Source organism: Panthera onca, chromosome C1 (genome assembly GCF_046562875.1).
Source record: "Panthera onca isolate mPanOnc1 chromosome C1, mPanOnc1 haplotype 2, whole genome shotgun sequence".
Lineage (NCBI taxonomy): Eukaryota > Metazoa > Chordata > Mammalia > Carnivora > Felidae > Panthera > Panthera onca.
Genome location: NC_138346.1, coordinates 14,029,791 through 14,055,028, shown reverse-complemented (window position 1 = coordinate 14,055,028; position 25,238 = coordinate 14,029,791). Strand labels below are relative to the sequence as shown.

Below are 25,238 nucleotides of genomic sequence, written 5' to 3'. Positions count from 1 at the left end.
AAGTTGTTCCTGATCTTCAGAGCACAGACATTTGATTTGACCATTAATTTCACATTGCACGCCCTGAAGTCATTTTCAATATACATTATTTAGATGTTTATTAACGGTGTTTTTATTTAAGTTATGTTTTATTTTTATTATGGATGTGTATATGTAGATATAGTAAAATTATATATAATCTTTTTTCTACCGAGAGAAGGATGATACCACAGTCTAAAGAGAAACAACCATGCCAGAAATGTGAGGTTCTAGAATGTTTCAACAATGCTGTTATTCATGAACAAAAGTGATGCTACCAGCTCACCCCATCAGCATGATGTAAGGTATGAGTTGGGTTTTTTTTGTGTAATCAATGACATTTCCCAGATCATAAAATTTCACTGTAGAAAATTTGGAAAATAAGAGGGTGAAGAAGAAAATAATTTGCTCATAATTCTACCACTCAGAGATGAGCGCTTTGGAGTTTGGTTATCCTTTGTGATGTTTCTTGTGCATATATTTTTTTTAATAACAAAATGGGATTATATGCTCTATTTTGGGTTTTTTTTATGCTTATTTATTTTTGAGAGAGTGAGAAGAGAGAGACAGAGCACAAGCCAGGAGGGGCAGAGAGAGAGGGAGACACAGAATCCAAAGCAGGTTCCAGCCTCTGAGTTGTCAGCACAGAGCCCGACATGGGGCCTGAACTCGCAAACCACAAGATCGTGACCGGAGTTGGAGTCAGACACTTAACCAACTCAGCCACCTAGGTACCCCATTTTGTAACATTTAATATATCATGGGTATATTCTCATGTCATGAAGTATTCTGCAAAAACTCTAAAATCCATATGCCCCTCCATTTATTAAAGCAATCCTCAATTGTTGGATGTAAAAGCTGTGCTTTGCTTTTTAGAATAACATCATGATGAGTGTCTTTGAATATTTTTTGCATTGTTTGATTGTTTCCTCAGGATAAATTCCTAGATGTGTAGTTACTGGGTTGAAGAGTCTGGGAATTTTCCCAGTATTGGTATGGGGTTCCCTGAACCCATGATAATGGTAGGAACTTTTTTTTAATTTTTAATTTTTTTAAGAGAGCGAGAGAGTGTGTGAGTGGGAGGGAAGGGCAAAGGGGGAAAGAGAGAGAGAGAGAGAGAGAGAGAGAGAGAGAGAGAGAGAGATTCCTAAGTAGGCCCCATGGTCAGTGCAGAGCATTTATGTCATTTACAAGGAGATCGGGCACACTACTAGCCTTGGAAGAACTTTGAGAACAATAACCCTTTGCACCAGAAACCCTGAATATATATAAATACTGTGTAGAGAAGAGATCTAGATTTCCTTTTTGCATGTGTGTGGCCCAAATAAACCGTGCATATGTTTCTAACAATAGTCTTGGGCTTAAAAACATCTAAATTACCCACAGAATAAATAGCAAATACCATATGTGGGAAATCATCTTTGATCTGGGTGGTGCCCTAGGTTCTTTATATATCTTTTTCTTGCTCAAAACAGCTTTTTTCCCCTTCAGTATTATTTAACAGATGAGGAAATGGAGCCTCAGAGGAAGGACGTTCCTCACATCTGACATTATATGAAAAGCTAGATCTATTCACTATCATCCTCCCCTGTAGTTCTGAATGTGGGGCTCATTTCACACATCAAGTGATTTTTGTGCATTCCTGCCACTATTTCAACCATTAATCCACTCATTCATTCCACACGTACTGAGCAAATAACGGAAGACAGTAGGGATAGACAAATGACCAAACAGCTCGTATCTCTGATGGTTTTGGAGGAGGGCATGGAAATACACAGTGCAGTGCCTTGTGGTGGGCATGAGTAAGAAGGCTGGTGAGCTCTTCCAGAGTATCTGACCTCAGCAGTGGGGCCAGTGACCTTGAAGTCTATACCCTGATTTTCAATTATTTCTCTCATATTCTCTTATAGTCAAATTCACTCCCACATGTGTTCACACACTGTTGAGTATCATCACATCCTACAACTCATTCAAGTTTTTGTCTGTTTGTTTTGTTGCTTTTTCTTTTCTTTAGACTTTATTTTTATTTTTTATTTTTTCCTTCCTTTTTAAAAATTGAAATGTTAGGAGTAGAATTCAGTGATTCGCCACTTACCCATAACACCCAGTGCTCATCACGTCACGTGCCCTCCTTAATACCCATCAACCATCTATCCCAACCCCCAGCCACCTCCCTCTGTCAACCCATAGTTTGTTCTCTATCATTAAGAGTATCTTGTGGTTTGTTTTCCTCTCTTCTCTATTTGCCCCCCCCCCCATATATTTGTCTATTTTGTTTCTTAAATTCCACATATGAATGAAATCATATGGTATTTGTCGTTCCCTGATTGACTTATTTCACTTAGCATAAACCTTCTATCTCCATCCATCTCATTGCAAATGGCAAGATTTCATTCTTTTTGATGGCTGAGTAATATTCCATTGTATATATATACCACATCTTTTTTATCCATTCAAGTGTTGATGGACATTTGGGCTCTCTCCATGGTTTGGCTCTTGTTGATAGTGTTGGTATAAACATTGGGGTGCGTGTGCCCCTTCAAATCTGTATTTTTGTATCCTTTGGGTAAATACCTAATAGTGTGATTGCTGGCTTATAGTTCTATTTCTAGTTTCTTGAAGAACCTCCACACAGTTCTCATTCAGATTTGAATGTTCTCAAAAAGGTGATGTGTAATTTACAAATAGCCAAATGGTTTTTGTTTATGCTAGAAACAAAAATATGCACGCTGTTTCATTATAAATATCATGAGTCAATAAATCACTTGAAGAGCTCATAGATTGTAAAATATCCTTAGATTATATACTGGGAACCTGTCATTCAAAAACTATTTACTGGGGGCACCTGGGTGTCTCAGTTGGTTAAGCATCAGACTCTTGATTTTTGGCTCAGGTCATGATCTCATGGTTTGTGAGATCAAGCCCGTTGAAGGGCCCTGCACTGACACTGTGGAGTCTGCTTGGGATTGTCTCTCTCCATCTCTCTCTGCCCCTCCCCTGCTCTCTCTCTCTCTCTCCAAATAGGTAAATAAACTTAAAAAAACTATTTACTAAATATCCGCTATACGTAAGACACTATACTAGTTGGAGTAGAAGTAATAATAATGATGTAAAATGATTCCTGTCACCAGGGAAGTAAAAAAAAAAATGCCCAACAGTGGGACAGTGTGGCTGAAGGAGATCAGAGGGGTCGGCTTGCAGGAACAGTGACGGAGGGACAGTAGGGTGTGGGCTGTTTCTTGCTTCCTCGCCTATGCCTGGGGATATCGAGTACGGTTCTTCTGGGCTGAGCAGGGTATGTTATCAGAGCCAGAGAACCTTCTAGATTGAGGGGCTGGGTCACACTGCCAGGTAAGCCACCAAAAGGTGATACCTGAGAGCGAGGGATTTAGAATGGAGAGTGGAAGAGGGGGCAGGCGACTGGGGCTGCAGTTCATCCCACCAAGCTCCCTCTTCTGTCCCAGCAAGAGAGACTCATGTGACCTGTAGGGGAATGGCTCCCTGAACTTGGGTCTTCCGAGAGCCACTTCCCCGAGGCACAGGAGGCGTTACTGTGGCAGCTAGGTTGATGCATGACTAGGGCGCTTGATATCCCTGCCCCTCTGGGCTCTATAGGGTTAGAGTCCCTGATCCTCGAAGTGGGGTGCTCTCTTTCCAGGCAATGTGGCAAGGGTTCCGTTGAATTAAAGGCCATTGCTGCTGCCTGGCACTTGGAACCCCTTTTGTTCAGTGGTCGGCAGCCGAGAAGAGTCCACATGAGAGCAGGGTAACTGACCTTGATCTGCAGAGGGCCCAGGGCTGCTGTGAAAAGAGGGGGTCAGGGAGGAAAACATATGGACTCAGGTTATCACTTGGGTACTTTGGGTACTTCCTTGTTTTCAGGATCCCTTCTGCGCCCCCGTACTGTATTTCCTAAAAGTTCTCCCCATGATTCTGGGGGCAGATAGGGTTGAAAATACTGAGTGAATCTCTTCCCTCATTCTGTTTCCTTTCTGAGATAACTCGTTGTATACACAGTAGATAGATAATGGATGCTATTATTCATCAACAGGAGAGAGTCAACATACACCTTAGACAATAAAAACTCCCAAGTGCTTTATTTCATCTGGAGAATAACAGAACATATAAAAAAACATGATAAGTAAAAGTCAAGGAAAAAGGTAATTTTTCATCTTCCTATACCTCAGACTTGTACTTTTCCCCCTTTTTCTTCTTATACGTGCATTTAACAAAATAGCTACTGTTTTCTTTGTTATGATAAACTTCCCTGAACATTCTTTTCTTCTGAAAATTATTTATGTTCTACTTTTTTAGATATGAACTGTCTCTTCTGGGATTAAAAAGAATAGCTCTACTGAGATTGATTCTTTCCCCGTGAGACATTTCTATACATCATGTCAACAGTCATTTCTCACAAAGGTTCTGTATTTTATTTTCCTCTTTTCAGAGAGAAGGCTCACATATTATTTTCTTCTTTCCTTAACTGTACCCTCACATTGGGTCCTTGGCTTGTGGAGTAAGATCTTTCTAGAGCGAGGAAATTCAAGCAGAAGCCTCTGAAACTACATCTCTATCCCTGGACAAGAGAGTACACAAAAACAGTATTGTATCAAAGGGTCCTAGAGGGATTAATGCCACCCTTCAGGATATAAAGGATGCCGGATTGGTGTTCCTTACCATATCTCCATTTAATTCACCAGTATATGCCCCAACGAAAGTTGAGCAAGCAAGATAAGATATCTTTGCTAGAACAGATTAATACAACCTGGGATATATGGTATATGGCCATTGATTTGGCAAACACATTCTTTTGGAACCAAATGGAAAAGAAGATGAGAAACAATTTTCATTCACACGGGAGGGATAAGAATATACATTTATAGTTTTACCCCAGGGCAATGCCAGCCCTCTTATTGTCTGTGATGATATAGTCAGAAGAAATCTGCCTTTCCTTGGGGTCTGTTAGCTGAATAAAGCCCTTCGTTCTCCAGATGTCCATGGCCTAATCCTGGAACCTGTGGATATGTTATAGTAGATGGCAAAGGGACTTCACCAGTGTGATGAAGTTAAAGATATGAGATGGGAAAATTATCCTGGAGTATTTGGGTGGGAAGGCAAAGTAATCACAGTAGTTTTATAAGGGCAGGAGGGAGGCAGGAGAGTCAGAGTCAGAGAAGGCAAGGTGATGAGAGAAGCACAGGAGGGAGGGAAGGAGCGAGGGAGGAAGGAAGTAGGAGAGATGGAGGAAGACATAGATTTGAAGATGCTACTCTGCTGGCCACAAAGAGAGCTAGAGGTCACGTGCCAAGGAATGCAGCAGAAACTGGAAAAGTCAAGGGCAGGGACTCTCCCCTTGAGCCTCCAGAGGCGACACAGCCCTTTTAGGACATCCGACCTCCCAAACTGTAACATTTGTGCCATTTTAAGCCACTCAATTTGTTATGGCAACAATGGGAAACGAATAAGGATTTCCCAGGGTGATGGTAGGAAGTAGGGTGGTTTCAGGGGTCGCTAAATTTAGCAGGATAATGACATCGTCAAGGTCCTAAATTCTTTTTTTTTATTAAAAATTTTTAAAAAATATTTATTTTTAAGAGAGAGAGAGAGAGCGCGAGAGCGCGCGTGCGAGTGGGGGAGGGCCAGAGAGAGAAGGAGACAACATAATCTGAAGCAGGCTCCAGCCCTGAGCTGTCAGCACAGACACAGCCTGACAAGGGGCTCGAACCCACGAATCACAAGATCACGACCTGAGAGCAGAAGTCAGACGCTCAACAGACTGAGCCACCCAGGCGCCCCATCAAGGTCTTAAATTCTTTATAAAATTTCTCTTTGACATCCTCAGTGTGGTTTCAGCGTTTGACTTCAGGCTAATCTCTTCATGGTGACAAGATTGCTGTTTTGGTTCCAAGCGCCCCTCTCACACCTCACTCTTCAGTGAAGAAGGGAGAATGATCTTTGTGTTTATTTTTTAGTGATAATGAACACCTTCTCACTGTTATGCCCAGAATTCGTGATCCCCAAAGACCACCAGGGAGCCGAGTCCGATGCAAAAGCAAAAGAACCTTTATTCGAGCTAGCTCGAGCTCAATCCCCTACCTGCACCGACGCAGCGGTGAGATACCAGGGAGAGAGAGCGAGTTTCAAAAGCACAAAGGTTTTATAGGGGTCTAGGGGCAGTTGGTGAGGTAATGGCTGTGGCCTCAGCCGATTGGCTGGGGAAGGGTCGTGGCCTCGGCCGATTGGCTGGGGAAGGGTCGTGGCCTCGGCCGATTGGCTGGGGAAGGGTCGGAGTCCTGTTACGCAGGTCGCTGGGCGTGTTTTGATCAGGAAGTTTGAACGGGTGAGCGGGAGGTTACTCAAGGGGAGGAGGCGCGGTCTGAGGTGTCTGTGATTTTCCCGGAAAAGGGGTCATGTCGGGGACATAGTCACTCAAGGTGGAGAACACAGAACAAGATGGAGTTGGCCGGCGTAGGCCCGCCCTTTCACTCACACCAGCAGAATAGCTTTCGACCTGTATGTCCGCCGTTCTTTGTATTGACCTTCAAGTCAGCGGAGCTAAAGGAAGCATCGCAAGGAATTGTGTGGATCCTGAGATATGATGTCGAGTAGGTAAGTGACCTTCGAGTCTCTGAATGCTCTTGTCATGTTTGATAAGGATGAGAGTTGGCATTCAGGGCACTCTGTCCCCGGTGAAGCATTTGTTGAGACGTGCGTTATTGAATATTTGGAGACACAGTGAATAAAGCGTCGTGCAGGGTGTCCTAGGATACCAAACAAAATTTAATTCAGTCGAAGTGCTTATCAGTGAGTGGCTGTGGAAGTGCCCATTACCTTAAAAGCTCGGAATCTTCTTTTGAAAGCGCTGAAGGCAAGCTTCTTTTTAAAACGACCAAAAGGTACTTATTTACCTCTAACGAAGACTTTCTCACTGTGATTGTTGCTCCATAAATAGATTTCATTGACCTTATTCCATTTAGGAGCTTATTCAGTTAATTACACCCCGTTTTGTTCCGAGGTCCCGCTGAGCAGCGAGATGGCGCGGTTCTCTGACACATACATGGGCGTCTTTGTAGAAACTTGGGTGAAAATCTTCACCAGGGTGGTGGTAACCTCATCAAGGCTCCTCTGCAGCTCAGCTCGGCAGCTCTGTAAACCATCCCTGCGCAGGGGCGTGGGGGGGGGGGAAGGGGGCGGGGCGCTGCAGGGGTGGGTCCCTTGTGGAAGGAACGCAACTGATGTGAAATAGCTCAGAGTTACTTGAAACCTTTTGAAGTTGCCCCAGGGTTCACACAAGAAAGGAACTCTTTAAGGATGCATGCAACAAGTAGATTTCAAAAGCCATGGCGTTTCTTCTGGGGGAGAACGCTGGGATCCTGTTCAGTCCTACTGCATACATCCTCTGCGGCCACGGAACAGAGACAGAAGGGCAGAGTTCATCAAGGACAAAAGTGAGGTGCGGTGGAAAAGGTACTGGCCCATGACTTGGGAGACGTGGTTTCCAGGTGTGGCCTGCCCCTAGCTCCCTGTGCAGGGCAGGGAGTGGCAATGAACCTCTGCCTAACTTTTCCACGCAGGCAAAAGGCCATGCCTGATACATACCGCCTATTACCACTACTATGACTGCGTGCTTCTTGGATGCTAGGTACTGTAGTACGTGCCGTGCATAATTTAGCTCATGGAATCTTCACCTGCCAGAGAAGGTCAGTATATCTCTGTTTTTCCAGATGAGGGAACTGAAGCTTAAAGAGGCCCGGGGACGTTGCCTGAGATCATAGGGGTGTGCAGGAGCTAGAGCTCAGGGCTGTCTGATTTCCAGGCTGGAGCACTTCCTTCGTCAAGGTCTCTGACGGGCAGGGTTGGTCCTAGCAACCCCTCGCCTTTACGCCTGTGATTCTCAACCTTGCTGGTGCGCTAGAATTGCTGGGGGAGAGTAGATTCAAAACTCTGAAAAGGAAGATGGCGGCGTGGGAGGACGCTGGGCTCACCGCGCGTCCTGCTGATCACTTAGATTCCACCTACACCTGCCTAAAGAACCCAGAAAACCGCCAGAGGATTAGCAGAACGGAGTCTCCGGAGCCAAGCGCAGACGAGAGGCCCACGGAAGAGGGTAGGAAGGGCGGCGAGGCGGTGCGCGCTCCACGGACTGGCCGGAGGGAGCCGGGGTGGAGGGGCAGGCTGCCGGCCAAGCAGAGCCCCCGAGTCTGGCTGGCAAAAGCGGAGGGGCCGGACGGACTGTGTTCCGACAGCAAGCGCCACTTAGCACCTGGGAGGTCAGAAGTTAACAGCTCTGCTCAGAAAGCGGGAAGGCTGGAGGACAAAGGGAGGGAGAGCTGCTGAGCCCCCGGACGGCAGAGCTCAGCTTGGCGGGGAACAAAGGCGCTCGCCAGTGCCATCTCCCCCGCCCATCCCCCAGCCAAAATCCCAAAGGGAACCAGTTCCTGCCAGGGAACTTGCTCGCTCCGCGCAAACACCCAACTCTGTGCTTCCGCGGAGCCAAACCTCCGGCAGCGGATCTGACTCCCTCCCGCTGCCACAGGGCCCCTCCTGAAGTGGATCACCTAAGGAGAAGCGAGCTAAGCCTGCCCCTCCTGCCCCCGTGCACCTTGCCGATTCACCCCAGCTAATACGCCAGATCCCCAGCACCACAAGCCTGGCAGTGTGCAAGTAGCCCAGACGGGCCACGCCACCCCACAGTGAATCCCGCCCCTAGGAGAGGGGAAGAGAAGGCACACACCAGTCTGACTGTGGCCCCAGCGGTGGGCTGGGGGCAGACATCAGGTCGGACTGCGGCCCCGCCCACCAACTCCAGTTATACACGACAGCACAGGGGAAGTGCCCCCAGGTCCTCACCACTCCAGGGACTATCCAAAATGACCAAACGGAAGAATTCCCCCCAGAAGAATCTCTAGGAAATAACAACAGCTAATGAACTGATCAAAAAGGATTGAAATAATATAACAGAAAGTGAATTTAGAATAATAGTCATAAAATTAATCGCTGGGCTTGAAAACAGTATAGAGGACAGCAGAGAATCTCTTGCTACAGAGATCAAGGGACTAAGGAACAGTCACGAGGAGCTGAAAAACGCTTTAAACGAAATGCAAAACAAAATGGAAACGACGACGGCTCAGATTGAAGAGGCAGAGGAGAGAATAGGTGAACTAGAAGATAAAGTTATGGAGAAAGAGGAAGCTGAGAGAAAGAGAGATAAAAAAAATCCAGGAGTATGAGGGAAAAATTAGAGAACTAAGTGATACACTAAAAAGAAATAATATACGCATAATTGGTATCCCAGAGGAGGAAGAGAGAGGGAAAGGTGCTGAAGGGGTACTTGAAGAAATTATAGCTGAGAACTTCCCTGAACTGGGGAAGGAAAAAGGCATTGAAATCCAAGAGGCACAGAGAACTCCCTTCAGACATAACTTGAATCGATGTTCTGCCCGACATATCATAGGGAAACTGGCAAAATACAAGGATAAAGAGAAAATTCTGAAAACAGCAAGGGATAAACGTGCCCTCACATATAAAGGGAGACCTATAAGACTCGTGACTGATCTCTCCTTTGAAACTTGGCAGGCCAGAAAGGCTTGGCACGATATCTTCAGTGTGCTAAACAGAAAAAATATGCAGCCGAGAATCCTTTATCCAGCAAGTCTGTCATTTAGAATAGAAGGAGAGATAAAGGTCTTCCCAAACAAACAAAAACTGAAGGAATTTGTCACCACTAAACCAGCCCTACAAGAGATCCTAAAGGGGGTCCTGTGAGACAAAGTACCAGAGACATCACTACAAGCATAAAACATACAGACATCACAATGACTCTAAACCCGTATCTTTGTATAATAACACTGAATGTAAATGGATTAAATGCGCCAACCAAAAGACATAGGGTATCAGAATGGATAAAAAAACAAGACCCATCTATTTGCTGTCTACAAGAGACTCATTTTAGATCTGAGGACACCTTTAGATTGAGAGTGAGGGGATGGAGAACTATTTATCATGCTACTGGAAGCCAAAAGAAAGCTGGAGTAGCCATACTTATATCAGACAAACTAGACTTTAAATTAAAGGCTGTAACAAGAGATGAAGAAGGGCATTATATAATAATTACAGGGTCTATCCATCAGGAAGAGCTAACAATTATAAATGTCTATGCGCCAAATACCAGAGCCCCCAGATATATAAAACAATTACTCATAAACATAAGCAACCTTATTGATAAGAATGTGGTAATTGCAGGGGACTTTAACACCCCACTTACAGAAATGGATAGATCATCTAGACACACGGCCAATAAAGAAACAAGGGCCCTAAATGATACATTGGATCAGATGGACTTGACAGATATATTTAGAACTCTGCATCCCAAAGCAACAGAATATACTTTCTTCTCGAGTGCACATGGAACATTCTCCAAGATAGATCATATACTGGGTCACAAAACAGCCCTTCATAAGTTTACAAGAATTGAAATTATACCATGCATACTTTCAGACCACAATGCTATGAAGCATGAAATCAACCACAGGAAAAAGTCTGGAAAACCTCCAAAAGCCTGGAGGTTAAAGAACACCCTACTAACGAATGAGTGGGTCAACCAGGCAATTAGAGAAGAAATTAAAAAATATATGGAAACAAACGAAAATGAAAATACAACAATCCAAATGCTTTGGGACGCAGCGAAGGCAGTCCTGAGAGGAAAATACATTGCAATCCAGGCCTATCTCAAGAAACAAGAAAAATCCCAAATACAAAATCTAACAGCACACCTAAAGGAAATAGAAGCAGAACAGCAAAGGCAGCCTAAACCCAGCAGAAGAAGAGAAATAATAAAGATCAGAGCAGAAATAAACAATATAGAATCTAAAAAAACTGTAGAGCAGATCAACGAAACCAAGAGTTGGTTTTTTGGAAAAATAAACAAAATTGACAAACCTCTAGCCAGGCTTCTCAAAAAGAAAAGGGAGATGACCCAAATAGATAAAATCATGAATGAAAATGGAATTATTACAACCAATCCCTCAGAGATACAAACAATTATCAGGGAATACTATGAAAAATTATATGCCAACAAATTGGACAACCTGGAAGAAATGGACAAATTCCTAAACACCCACACTCTTCCAAAACTCAATCAGGAGGAAATAGAAAGCTTGAACAGACCCATAACCAGCGAAGAAATTGAATCGGTTATCAAAAATCTCCCAACAAATAAGAGTCCAGGACCAGATGGCTTCCCAGGGGAGTTCTACCAGACGTTTAAAGCAGAGACAATACCTATCCTTCTCAAGCTATTCCAAGAAATAGAAAGGGAAGGAAAACTTCCAGACTCATTCTATGAAGCCAGTATTACTTTGATTCCTAAACCAGACAGAGACCCAGTAAAAAAAGAGAACTACAGGCCAATATCCCTGATGAATATGGATGCAAAAATTCTCAATAAGATACTAGCAAATCGAATTCAACGGCATATAAAAAGAATTATTCACCATGATCAAGTGGGATTCATTCCTGGGATGCAGGGCTGGTTCAACATTCGCAAATCAATCAACGTGATACATCACATTAACAAAAAAAAAAGAGAAGAACCATATGATCCTGTCAATCGATGCAGAAAAGGCCTTTGACAGAATCCAGCACCCTTTCTTAATAAAAACCCTTGAGAAAGTCGGGATAGAAGGAACATACTTAAAGATCATAAAAGCCATTTATGAAAAGCCCACAGCTAACATCATCCTCAACGGGGAAAAACTGAGAGCTTTTTCCCTGAGATCAGGAACACGACAGGGATGTCCACTCTCACCGCTGTTGTTTAACATAGTGTTGGAAGTTCTAGCATCAGCAATCAGACAACAAAAGGAAATCAAAGGCATCAAAATTGGCAAAGATGAAGTCAAGCTTTCGCTTTTTGCAGATGACATGATATTGTACATGGAAAATCCGATAGACTCCACCAAAAGTCTGCTAGAACTGATACATGAATTCAGCAAAGTTGCAGGATACAAAATCAATGTACAGAAATCAGTTGCATTCTTATATACTAACAATGAAGCGACAGAAAGACAAATAAAGAAACTGATCCCATTCACAATTGCACCAAGAAGCATAAAATACCTAGGAATAAATCTAACCAAAGATGTAAAAGATCTGTATGCTGAAAACTATAGAAAGCTTATGAAGGTAATTGAAGAAGATATAAAGAAATGGAAAGACATTCCCTGCTCATGGATTGGAAGGATAAATATTGTCAAAATGTCAATACTACCCAAAGCTATCTACACATTCAATGCAATCCCAATCAAAATTGCACCAGTATTCTTCTCGAAACTAGAACAAGCAATCCTAAAATTCATATGGAACCACAAAAGGCCCCGAATAGCCAAAGTAATTTTGAAGAAGAAGACCAAAGCAGGAGGCATCACAATCCCAGACTTTAGCCTCTACTACAAAGCTGTAATCATCAAGATAGCATGGTATTGGCACAAAAACAGACACATAGACCAATGGAATAGAATAGAAACCTCAGAACTAGACCCACAAACATATGGCCAACTCATCTTTGACAAAGCAGGAAGGAACATCCAATGGAAAAAATACAGTCTCTTTAACAAATGGTGCTGGGAGAACTGGACAGCAACATGCAGAAGGTTGAAACTAGACCACTTTCTCACACCATTCACAAAAATAAACTCAAAATAGATAAAGGACCTGAATGTGAGACAGGAAACCATCAAAACCTTAGAGGAGAAAGCAGGAAAAGACCTCTCTGACCTCAGCCGTAGCAATCTCTTACTCGACACATCCCCAAAGGCAAGGGAATTAAAAGCAAAAGTGAATTACTGGGACTTTATGAAGATAAAAAGCTTCTGCACAGCAAAGGAAACAACCAACAAAACTAAAAGGCAACCAACGGAATGGGAAAAGATATTTGCAAATGACATATCGGACAAAGGGCTAGTATCCAAAATCTATAAAGAGCTCACCAAACTCCACACCCGAAAAACAAATAACCCAGTGAAGAAATGGGCAGAAAACATGAATAGACACTTCTCTAAAGAAGACATCCGGATGGCCAACAGGCACATGAAAAGATGTTCAATGTCGCTCCTCATCAGGGAAATACAAATCAAAACCACACTCAGATATCACCTCACGCCAGTCAGAGTGGCCAAAATGAAGAAATCAGGAGACTATAGATGCTGGAGAGGATGTGGAGAAACGGGAACCCTCTTGCACTGTTGGTGGGAATGCAAATTGGTGCAGCCGCTCTGGAAAGCAGTGTGGAGGTTCCTCAGAAAATTAAAAATAGATCTACCCTATGACCCAGCAATAGCACTGCTAGGAATTTATCCAAGGGATACAGGAGTACTGATGCATAGGGGCACTTGTACCCCAATGTTTATAGCAGCACTCTCAACAATAGCCAAATTCTGGAAAGAGCCTAAATGTCCATCAACTGATGAATGGATCAAGAAATTGTGGTTTATATACACAATGGAATACTACGTGGCAATGAGAAAGAATGAAATATGGCCTTTTGTAGCAACGTGGATGGAACTGGAGAGTGTGATGCTAAGTGAAATAAGCCATACAGAGAAAGACAGATACCATATGGTTTCACTCTTATGTGGATCCTGAGAAACTTAACAGAAACCCATGGGGAGGGGAAGGGAAAAAAAAAAAAAAGAGGTTAGAGTGGGTGAGAGCCAAAGCATAAGAGACTGTTAAAAAGTGAGAACAAACTGAGGGTTGATGGGGGGGGGGGGTGGGAGGGAGGGTAGGGTGGGTGATGGGTATTGAGGAGGGCACCTTTTGGGATGAGCACTGGGTGTTGTATGGAAACCAATTTGACAATAAATTTCATATATTAAAAAAAAAAAAAAAAAAAAAAAAAAAAAAAGAATTGCTGGGAGAGCCGAAAAGAATACAGACGCCCAGCTTTGTCCCCAGGGATGTTGGCTTAATTGGTTCAGGGGGCAGCCTCAGCAGTGGGATTTTCAATGCTTCCTGGTTTATTTTATTTTGCAGCCAGGATGGAGAACTGTTGCTTTACGTGAAATCTCAAGAACTGGGGAGAGAAGGCTGGGAAGACCGTGAGGCACTTTCCGATTTTGGAGCTCCAGTTTTCTGAGAGCTGGCTTTTCTTGGAATGGCCTCTTGAGGGGCTCCTATAATGTTCGATGCCTGCCGCTGAGACTAGCTTCCTAGCAGCTCTAGAAATGGAAAACATTTGAAGGGGGAAAGAAGTAAATTTGGGGGAGGAACACTTAAATGGGTTGGTTACGGGCAGCATTGATGCCGGAGGGAGTTTCACTTTTAAGAGCAGAAGTATCTTGTGTATGATGATGTGATGGCTAGTTTCCATACAATCTATGAACCATCACCAAAGGCAAGGGCAGTGATGAAAGAGGCCACAGTTACTGTGGACCATATAAAATCACCCACATAATAGACGAGATCATGTAGTAGGAAGGGTGTAATTGGCTCACTTCTCGGACACCCATTTAACTGTTACATGTGACCATGGGCCATTCAGCAAATTACTTTTTCGAGGGCGCTGCATAGTGTCGCAAGTGGGCCAAAGAGTTATTTATAGTAAAACCTTGGTTTGCGAGCATAATTTGTTCCAGAAACATGCTTGTAATCCAGAGGACTCGTATATCAAAGCGAGTTTCAAGAACCGTTGGCTCACTTGTGATCACGTGACATTTCGCGTCACCTACTACTTGTACTGCAAGCCATCGCTCGCTTATCAAATTAAAATTTATTAGAAGGGTTTGCTTGTAGAAATAATATAAAAACAGGGAGGGGGACAAAAACGTAAGAGACTCTTAAATATGGAGAACAAATAGAAGGTTGCTGGAGGGGTTGAGGGAGGGGGAATGGGCTAAATGGGGAAGGGACATTAAGGAATCTACCCCTGGAATCATTGTTGCACTAGATGCTAACTAACTTGGATGTAAATTAAAAAAAATAAATTAAATAAAAATTAAAAAAAGAAACGTTTGCTTGTCCTCTGGGACACTCGCAGAGTAAGTGACTCGCAATCTAAGGTTTTACTGTATTTACTTCTGAGCTATTTGTCCGCTCTCCTGTTCTTCAATGCTGAATGTTTTTCTTGTTTTAAAGAATGGGATTTGTTGGACAACATGGTATTTCAAGAATCTTCTGGGTGTTTCAGAGAGTGAAATTTTCTCCTACTTGGAAAATCTGGCTTGCACCCTCGTCTTTCCATCAGAAGTGAGTTCCTGGTCCGAAGTAACCCATTGTGAGTTAAAAATCCTCAAAGCTAAGGGGGAAAGGAAAGGAGAAGGGTATGGGCTTAGGAATCAACGTTGGATGGAATTGGGGACAATTTTCATGAATGAATGAAATTATGACTGATAATTGTGTTCCCTAAAGAAGAGGGATGTTGTGTTTCTTGGGACGCTTTTAACAAAGAGGGGATATATAGGTGGTCTTCATAAATTGGTATTGAGCAGAGAGTAGAATGAATTTTTTTTTTATCAGTGTTAACAATAGGCTTCTATTTGGTCCTCAGATTCAGACATGTCAAGTGTAAGAATTTTGAAGTGACTGCAGGAGGAGAAATCCTAGTGAAAGGAAAAAGAAAAAGGAGAAGCTTTTTCCAGAATGAAACCTGAGTGCTACAGAGAATTATCTTTTAGTAAAACCTGGCCGGGAACACGTTTAATCTGTGTCTCAGTTCAGGGTGAATTGTGTGTCAAGTTCAACTTTCAGTGTACTTTTAATAATGTCAGACTGTTACGTATGTATGTACGAGACTGGATAAACTCAGTCTTTCTCTGCTCAGCTTTTAGAAAACTAATTGTGAGCAGGTTATAGTAGTCATGAAATATTTTGACTGCCTCTTGGCACTACAGGCAGAAATCAAAGGCAGAAATCAAAGAACGAAAGCTACAATAGGTCTTTTATTCATTCCTGTATGAGAATGAGTGTTCTCCCACTATGCACATGCTATCTCAAACACAGCTGGTGAAAGGGCGGGCCTACGCCGGCCGACTCCATCTTGTTCTGTGTCCTCCACCTTGAGTGACTATGTCCCCGACATGACCCCTTTTCCGGGAAAATCACAGACACCTCCGACCGCGCCTCCTCCCCTTGAGTAACCTCCCGCTCACCCGTTCAAACTTCCTGATCAAAACACGCCCAGCGACCTGCGTAACAGGACTCCGACCCTTCCCCAGCCAATCGGCCGAGGCCACGACCCTTCCCCAGCCAATCGGCCGAGGCCACGACCCTTCCCCAGCCAATCGGCTGAGGCCACAGCCATTACCTCACCAACTGCCCCTAGACCCCTATAAAACCTTTGTGCTTTTGAAACTCGCTCTCTCTCCCTGGTATCTCACCGCTGCGTCGGTGCAGGTAGGGGATTGAGCTCGAGCTAGCTCGAATAAAGGTTCTTTTGCTTTTGCCTCGGACTCGGCTCCCTAGTGGTCTTTGGGGATCACGAATTCTGGGCATAACACTGGAATGAAGGAATATTTCCCTGCATCAACATTTAAAAATTAAGTGTTGTGGCAGGCGGCAGAACTCGGTCTCTTAAGGAACGACTATCACTGAATGTTATTTGCTGATTACTGTAGCCACAAACGTCTCTCCCAGACTGTTTAAGTTGTATGGATGGTGTTCTCCACCATCAGCAGGTACTGTTGTATTTTGCTTTTTGTTGTTGTGGCAAAAACGTCAAGCTCATTGGTTGTACCTGCCAGGATTCTTAGAGATTTCTAAGATCTGTCTTCCACAGGATAAACTAGAATTTAGATCAAGGAATAAAATGAACTCCATGTTTCACACTGTCCCTGAACACAGCTATATTTCTGACTAAGGGTATTCTAGATTCCCAGTTTGGGAAGGAGAGGTAGCTCAGGAGATTGGGAGTAGACAGAACTGGGTGCTCGAAAAATTGCCGGGGCTTTCCATTTGATTCTGAAAACATTGTTTAAGGCTTCCTCTGTTTCAACATGCTTATTTGTTTCTTTAAAAGTTTTTTTTTAATGATTATTTATTTTTGAGAGAGAGAGAGAGAGAGAGAGAGAGCGTGACAGAGTGTAAGTGGGGGAGGGGCAGAGAGCGAGAGAGACAGAATCCGAGGCAGGCTGCAGGATCTGAGCTGTCAGCACAGAGCCCGACGTGGGGCTCGAACCCACACACCGTGTGATCATGACCTGAGCTGAAGCCAGACACTTAACTGACTGAGCCACCCAAGTGCCCCTCGACATGCTTGCTTGTTGGAGGAGGTTTGCAGGAGACCATATTTATGAAAGCCAATACTTCTGGCAGATGCAGGTGTACTTTGATAATAGATTGATGTAGTTGTTAACCTTTGGCTTTCCTCGCTCACAATCATTAATTCATGCCATTATTGGCAGTGTAGGTGACCATTAACAATTCATCACGGGACAGTTTTTGCTTCCTTCTTCTTCTTTCTCTTGTTCTTCCTCTTCCTTACAGGTTAAAGTGCCGGACTCTGAATGCTACGGAAGCGTCTTGCTGTCCGCCTGTTAACCCGTGACTCATCAACTTGACTAAGAGAAAATCAAAAGCTAGAAGACACAAAAGCTAGAAAGTTCACGGGTAAATTTTTACCAATATAACACGCTTTGATTTAAAATTAGACATGTGTTGGGAGTCTGTGTTTGGGATGGAACAAAGTAATACTGTCCTGTATTTGTTTAGTGCTTTATGCAACATATCTATAGACACAATCTCATTTGATCTTTGGCTACCCTGGACATTGAGCTCATTGAGATCATCTTTGCTTGCCGAGAATGACTCAACACATGCAGTGGGGCGGTACAGAACTCTTACAGGAGGAGTCAGCAGATACGGGTTCGGGCTTTGCTACAAACTGTTGCTTCAGACCGGTGGAGTAGCTTCCCTGAGCTATACTTACTCTTGGAAGTTACGGTCTGGAGCCACGGTTGTGTTGGAAAATTCTAGGATCCTGTGACTTTAGAAACTTCTTTCCTCCCCAGAAGGAAGAAAAGTCAACCAGATTGTTTGCTTCTGCTTGTATTATTATTCCCCCACCCGCCCCCCTCAAAAGTTCTAGATAAGTGGAAGATGTGAAATAAACAAAAATATATAATGAAAAAAGTTTTAAAACGCAGCTTATGTGTTATGTCTTGGTTCTGTGAACGAGTATGTACTGACTCTGGAGTAGGCTACATTTTTGTCTTTGTTTTTGTTTATTTTTTATTTGTTAAAAATGTGTATTTGTTTTGAGAGAGAATGAGAGAGAGAGAGAGAGGGAGAGAGAATCCCAAACAGGCTCTGCACCGTAAGCACGGAATCTGACACAGGGCTCACTGTGGGGCTTGATCTCATGAACCGTGAGATTATGATCTGAGCCCAAATCAAGAACTAGGTGCTCAACCGACTCAGACATGCAGGTGAGGCTACGTTTTTGTGATGATATAGAACTTCCACCTTTTTAGCTGAGTAGACTTTACTCCTTCCCTCTTATCTCCTTTTCCCAAACTTAAACTTCTTTTCCCTTTCTATTTGCCACATTGTAGCTTTCTAGATCCACTTTCTTGATTTGTTTTTTGTTTATAAAGTTTTAATTTTAACTTCAGTATAGTTAACTTAGAGTATTCTGTTATTTTCAGGTGTACAATATCGTGATTCAGCACTTCATACATTACCCAGTGCTCATCACAAGGACCCTCCTTAATCCCCATCACCGGTTTCACCCTCTGCCTCCCCCCACCTCCACTCTGCTCACCATCGGTTTGTTTGTTATAGTTATGAGTCTGTTTCTTGGTTTGTCTCTCTCTCTCTCTTCCCCCCACCCCCTCTCTCTTTCTCCCCCCCCCCCCCCCCCCCCCGGCTTGTCCACTTTCTTGTTTTGGATCCCTACATTTAAGAAATTGATTTTTAAGACAGAAGTTGAAATCTGGTATCCTAGATGGTCCCTAGACATACTGTGTTTGGTTTTCATAATGTTTTAAAAACGGAACACATTGCCAGTATTTATGAAGCAGGAGAGTGGCTGAAGCTCCCTGTGGCTCTTTTTTTTTTTTTTTTTTTTTTTTTTGGTAAGCACGTTTTGAAAATTTGAGTATTGTTAATACACAATGTTACATTAGTTTCAGGAATATAACTTGGTGATTTGACAAATTTATACATTATGCTGCATTCCCCACAAGTGTAGTTACCATCTATCTCTGTACATTGCTATCCCAGTGTCACTGACTGTATTCATGATGCTCTGCCTTTTATTCCTGTGACTTACATATTCCATAAGTGGGGGCCTATATCATATGATTAAAGAAAATTTTTTAAATGTTTCATTTCTGAGAAAGAGAGAGAGTGTGAGTGGGGGAGGGGCAGAGAGAGAGAGGGAGACACAGGATGTGAAGCATGTTCCAGGCTCTGAGCTGTCAGCACAGAGCCTGATGTGGGGCTCGAACCCACGAACTGCAAGATCATGACCTGAGCCGAAGTCAGATGCTTAACTGACTAGGCCTCCCAGACGCCCTAATCATAGGATTTTTATCCTTTTTTTTAAAAAAATATTTATTTATTTTTGAGAGAGAGACAGAACGTGAGCTAGGCAGGGGCAGAGAGAGAGGGAGACACAGAATTGGAAGCAGGCTCCAGGCTCTGAGCTGTCACCACAGAGCCCCACGTGGGGCTTGAACTCACAGATCGCAAGATCATGACCTGAGCCCAAGTCAGATGCGTAACTGACTGAGCCACTCAGGCGCCCCTATCCTTTGTTTTTTTGATGTGGTGTATGACATTGATTGATTTGTGAATATTGAGCCATCCTTGAATCCCAGGAATAAATCCCACTTGATCTTGGTGAGTGATCTTTCTAATGTGTTGTGGTATGAGGTTTGCTAATATTTTGTTGAGGATTTTTGCATATGTTTTCATTAGGAATATTGACCTGTAGTTTTTCTTTTTTTGTGGTACCTTTGTCTGGTTTTGGTATCAGGGTAAATCTGGACTTGTAGAATGTATTTGTAAGCTTCCCTTTCTCTTCTGTTTTGTTTTGTTTTGTTTTGGAATATTTTGAGAACATTTGAGAACATTGAGAATATTTGCATTCTTTAAATGTCCGATAGAATTCCTTGTAAATCCATCTAGTTCTGGACTTTTTATCTTTTGGTAGTTTTTGATTACCAATTCAATTTAGTTACTTGTAATTGATCTTTTCAGATTTTCTATTTCTTCTTGGTTCTGTTTTGGAAGATTACATGTTTCTAGAAATTTATCCATTTCTTCTACATTGTTTGTTGGCATATACTTTTTCATAGTGTTCTCTTAGAGTCCTTTGTATTTCTGTGGCATTTACTTCTCTCTCACTTCTGATTTTATTTATTAGGGTCCTTTCTCTTTTTACTTAATAGAGAATAAGGTTAGATTGTTCATTTGATTCTTTCTTCTTGATTTAGGCCTGTATTGCTATGTACTTAACTCATAACTGTTTTCGCTGTGTCCCAGAGATTATTTTATTTTTTATTTTTTTTTAACGTTTATTTATTTTTGAGACAGAGAGATAGAGCATGAACGGGGTGGGTCAGAGAGAGAGGGAGACACAGAATCTGAAACAGGCTCCAGGCTCTGAGCTGTCAGTACAGAGCCCGACATGGGGCTCGAACCCATGAACTGCAAGATCGTGACCTGAGCTGAAGTCGGACACTTAGCTGACTGAGCCACCCAGGCGCCCCTGTGTCCCAGAGATTTTGAACCATGTGTTTTCATTTTCATTTTTCTCCATGTAGTTTTTAATTTCCTCTTTGATTATTTCATTGATCCATTGGCTGTCTAGTATCATGTTTAGTCTCCATATTTTTTTCCAGTGTTTTTTTTTTTTTTTTTTTTTTTGTTATTTATTTCTAGTTTCATACTCTTGTGGTCAGAAAAGATGTGTGGTATGTTTCAATCTTCTTAAATTTATTGAGGCTTGTGTTATGATCTAATATGTGATCTATTCTAGAGAATGTTCCATACACACTTGAAAAGAATGTGGTTTGTGTTGTTTTAGAATGGAATGTTCTGTATGTATCTATTATGCCCATCTGGTCCAATGTGTCAGTGTTTCTTTATAGATTTTTTGCCTGGATGATCTGTCCATTAATGTAAGTGGAGTGTTAAAGTCCCCTAGTATTACTGCATTACCATCAACTTTTCTCTTTATGTTCGTCAATATTTGCTTTATGTGTTTAGGTGCTTCAGTCTTGGGTTCATAGCTATTTACAATTGTGATATCTTCTTATTGGATTGATCCCTTTATCATTAGGTAACGCCTTTCTTTGTCTCTTATTACAGTCTTTGTTTTAAAGTCTATTTTTCCTGATGTAAGTATCGTTACCCTGGGTTTTTTGCTTTTGCTTTTGCTTTTTTGGCTTCCATTTGCATGGTGGATGTTTTTCCATCCCTTCACTTTCAGTTTGGATGCATCTTTGGGCCCGACGGGAGTTTCTTATAGGGTCTTTTTGTTTTGTTTTGTTTTGTTTTGAGAGAGAGAGCCCGGGAGGGGCAGCGAGAGGGAAAGAGAGAATCCTAAGCAGGCTCTACGCTAAGCATGGAGCCCAACGTGGGGCTCAATGCCATGACCGTGAGATCATGACCTGAGCTGAAATCAAGAGTCAGATGCTCAACCGATTGAGCCACCCAGGCATCCTGATGGGTCTTGTTGTTTAATCAATTCTGCCACTGTATATCTTTTGTTTAGAGCATATAGGCCATTTACATTTAAAGTAATTATTGATAGTATGTATTTATGGCCATGGGAGAGAGAGAATATTAATCAGGTTCACTGCTCAGCAGGGAGCCCAATGTGGGGCTTGAAGTCATGACCCTGAGATCATGACCTGAACCAAAATCAAGAATCGAATGCTTAACTGACTGAGCCACCCAGGCGCCCTGTATTTATTGCCATTTAAAAAATTTGTTTTCTTGTTTTTTTATAAATAACAGTCCATATTAATTTGATGGTCATTTAAGTTTGAACACATTCTGAAAAAAAAAAAGAAAAACAGAATAAGAAAAAGGTTTTTTCTTTTTGTTTCCCCCCTTCTGTTCCCTTCTTACTCCTTCTCCACATTTTATGTATATGTCGCTATTTTTTGTGTCTTTTTATTCATATTTTTCTTATGTCTAATTATGGCCATTTCTCTTCCTCAGAATAGTCTCTTTCACATTTCTTGTAAGGCTGGTTTAGTGGTGATAAACTCCTTATCTTTTGTTTGTCTAGAAAACTCTATCTTTCCTTCAAATCTGAATGATAACCTTGCTAGATAGAGTATTCCTTTTTTTAAAAAAAAATTTTTTTTTAAATTTTTTATTTATTTTTGAGAGACAGAGAGAGACAGAGCACAAGTGGGGGAGGGACAGAGAGAGAATGAGACACAGAATCCGAAACAGGCTCCAGGCTCCGAGCTGTCAGCACAGGGCCCGATGTGGGGCTCGAACTCACAAACTGTGGGATCGTGACCTGGGCCGAAGTCGGACTCCTAACCGACTGAGCCACCCAGGAGCCCCTAAATAGAGTATTCTTGATTGTAGGTTTTTTTCTCTTAGCACTTTGGCTATGCCATGCCACTCCCTTCTGGTTTGCAAAGTTTCTAGTGAAAAATCAGCCGAGAGCATTATAGGTTTTCCCTTGTAGGTCACTTTTTTCTCTCTTGCTGCTTTTAGGATTCTTTCTTTATCTTTAACCTCTGACATTTTAGTTATTATGTGCAGTGGGGAGGTCTTGTATGGGTTAATCTTGTTTGGAATTCTGTGCTTCTTGGACTTGGATGTCTATTTTCCTCCTTAGGTTAGGGAAGTTGGCAGTTATTGTTTCTTCAAACAAGTTTTTTTACACTTTTCTCTCTCTTTTGTTCTTCTGGGAACTCTGTGATGCAAATGTTTATTCACTTGATGCTGTTCAAGAGATCTCCTGTGTGTGTGTCTCTCTCTCTCTGCCCCTCTCCCACTCACTTTCTCTCTCTCTCTCAAAAATAAATAATCATTAAAATAAAAAAGATTAAAAAAAGATATCTCTTAATCTATCCTCATTAAAAAAAAAAATTCTTTTCTCCATTTGCTGTTAAGCTTGTGTGCTTTCCATTGCCCTGTCTTCCAGACTGCTGATATGTTCCTCTGCATTCTGTAATCTACTGCTGATTCCCTCTAGTGTGTTTTTAAATTTCAGGTATTGTATTATTCAGCTCTGATTGGTTCTTTTTAATATTTTCTTCTCTTTATTGAGGATCTCACTGAGTTATTCCATTCTTTTCTCCAGCCTAGTGAGTATCATGGTGATCATTACTTTAAATTCTTTATCAGCCATATTACTTATCTCTGTTTTATTTAATTTCTTTTACTGAGGTATCTTTTTGTTCTTTCTTTTGGAACACATTCCTCTGTCTCCCCATTTTGCTTGACTTTCTGTGTTTGTTGCTATGGGTTGGGTGAAATGGCTACTTCACCCTGAAGTTGAAGGAGAGGTCTTGTGTATGTTGACCCCATGCACACTTGTGTGTTCTTGGTGGCTTTTGCTGGATGGCTGGACCTGTGGCTGTATATGCTAGCTACTCTTTTAAATGATGGCATTTTACAGAGAGAGTGATGAAAAACATGACAAAAGAAAAAAGAAGTGAAAAAAGAAAGGAAAATAATCAAAGCAAAGAGAAAAAAAGGACAGGAAAAAGGAGAAGAAACAAAGGAGAAAAGAAAAAAGAGAATCAGAAAGAAAAGAACAAAATGAAAAGAAAAAGAAATCAAAACAAAACAACAGAAATTTTAAAAAGTCAATAACACAGGATAAAACAGTACAAATAAAATATTGCCACCAAACCATAGCTAGTTTTCTGTACTCCGACACCACATTGAGCCCTTGTGGGTTTGAAGGCCCCGGGCTCTCGGAGGTCATGAGCTCACTGAGACTCGCCTGTTAAGATGTGCAGACCCTGCTTCAGTCTAGGCTTTTAAGGGGGGGCAGGGATGTAAACCGTGTCGTTCTTCAGTCCCTCTGACCTGGAGAGCTTTCCCGCAGCCCCTCTACTGCTGGGCAGAGTTCTAGTGTTGTTTCCTTTGCTTGCTAGCTGTTCTTTTAAACCACATTTTGTTTTGTTGTGTTTTCCTGTACCCGAGGACAGAGGGCTCTGCTCCCAGGCCCTCGGTACTATCCCTCTCCACGGCTCTTCACAGTGTTGGGTTGGGGGTTTCCTTTGTTACGGTGTCTTTATTTCTCTCTGTTCTCTTGCTGTTCTCTCTGTCTTTGGCTGTTCAGTAGCTGCATACTCAGTGCTCAGTTCCTCAGGAGGAATTGTTCTGTTAATTAGTATAATGTGGTGCGTCCCACGGAGGAGGGGAGTTCAGAGACTTCCTGCGTCGCCATCTTGAACCCAAATGTGAACCGCAACTCCCTTTGGGTGAGGCACGCGTGAATCTGTTCTCCCCAGCCCCTGGTCATTTCTGTTCCTAATAGTCCCTAGTAGGCATTTGAGTTCCTACCTTACAGAAGTTTGGGGCCTAGAAGAAGACCAATATAATTGGCCAATCACAGCATGATTAAGGCACATTTGATGTGCTTTGTAGTTCGTTATATTTAAAAATATTCTCAGAAGATTTGCTATCAAACAGTATAGTGAGTCAGAGAAATCACCATATAAATAATTTAGTATCAAAGTGTAACATTTGATGGTGCTATGTTTTTTACTGGGCAGTGTTAGAGTCACGTAATTGTTAATTCAGTTCAGTTCACAGAACATGTATGAAATGCCAATCACATACTAGTCATTGAGCTTGACATTGGGGACAATTTGTTATCATAACATTGCCAGTTATGACATTTGTAATTTGGGTTGTTGTGATTTATTGCCTTTTAAAAATTTTTTGATTTTTAATTATTATTATTATTTTTTTACTGTTTGGGAACTGTCCCTTTTAACTGATGTTAACACAAAAGTCTTTATTTTGTACATAGGCAGAAACTATAACTGTGCGTAAACTTAAAATGCCAGGAATCTCCTAGGTTACTGTCTTAATTATCTACTAGGTGTGTCTCTTTATTCCCAGATGAGATGTGTTTTTACATCTTATTTGTATCTTTCCCCTCTGGTTGTAACTTTGCCCTATTGTATAATGTTGAGAATATTGTTGATCTTCAATTGTTAATCCTCAATGAATATCATAAGTATTTGTCGTAAATAAAAGAAGCATTTGATCTGTTATGTGGCTTTTACCTT

General features: G+C 42.1%; 1 long non-coding RNA gene across 2 annotated transcripts in view; it reads left to right on the top strand.

Annotated features, from left to right (window-relative positions):
- The first annotated feature begins 278 nt into the window (after window positions 1-278).
- The window catches only part of LOC144617117 (uncharacterized), a 49,463-nt gene continuing 24,503 nt past the window's right edge, over window positions 279-25,238 (top strand). Inside the window, exons 1-2 of one of the 2 annotated variants that reach the window (XR_013557173.2) lie at window positions 279-323; window positions 17,497-17,619. This is a non-coding gene — a long non-coding RNA (uncharacterized LOC144617117). Of the gene's footprint in view, window positions 324-15,153; window positions 15,290-17,496; window positions 17,620-25,238 lie in introns of those variants that run through there. The other variant, XR_013557172.2, reaches the window with a different exon arrangement.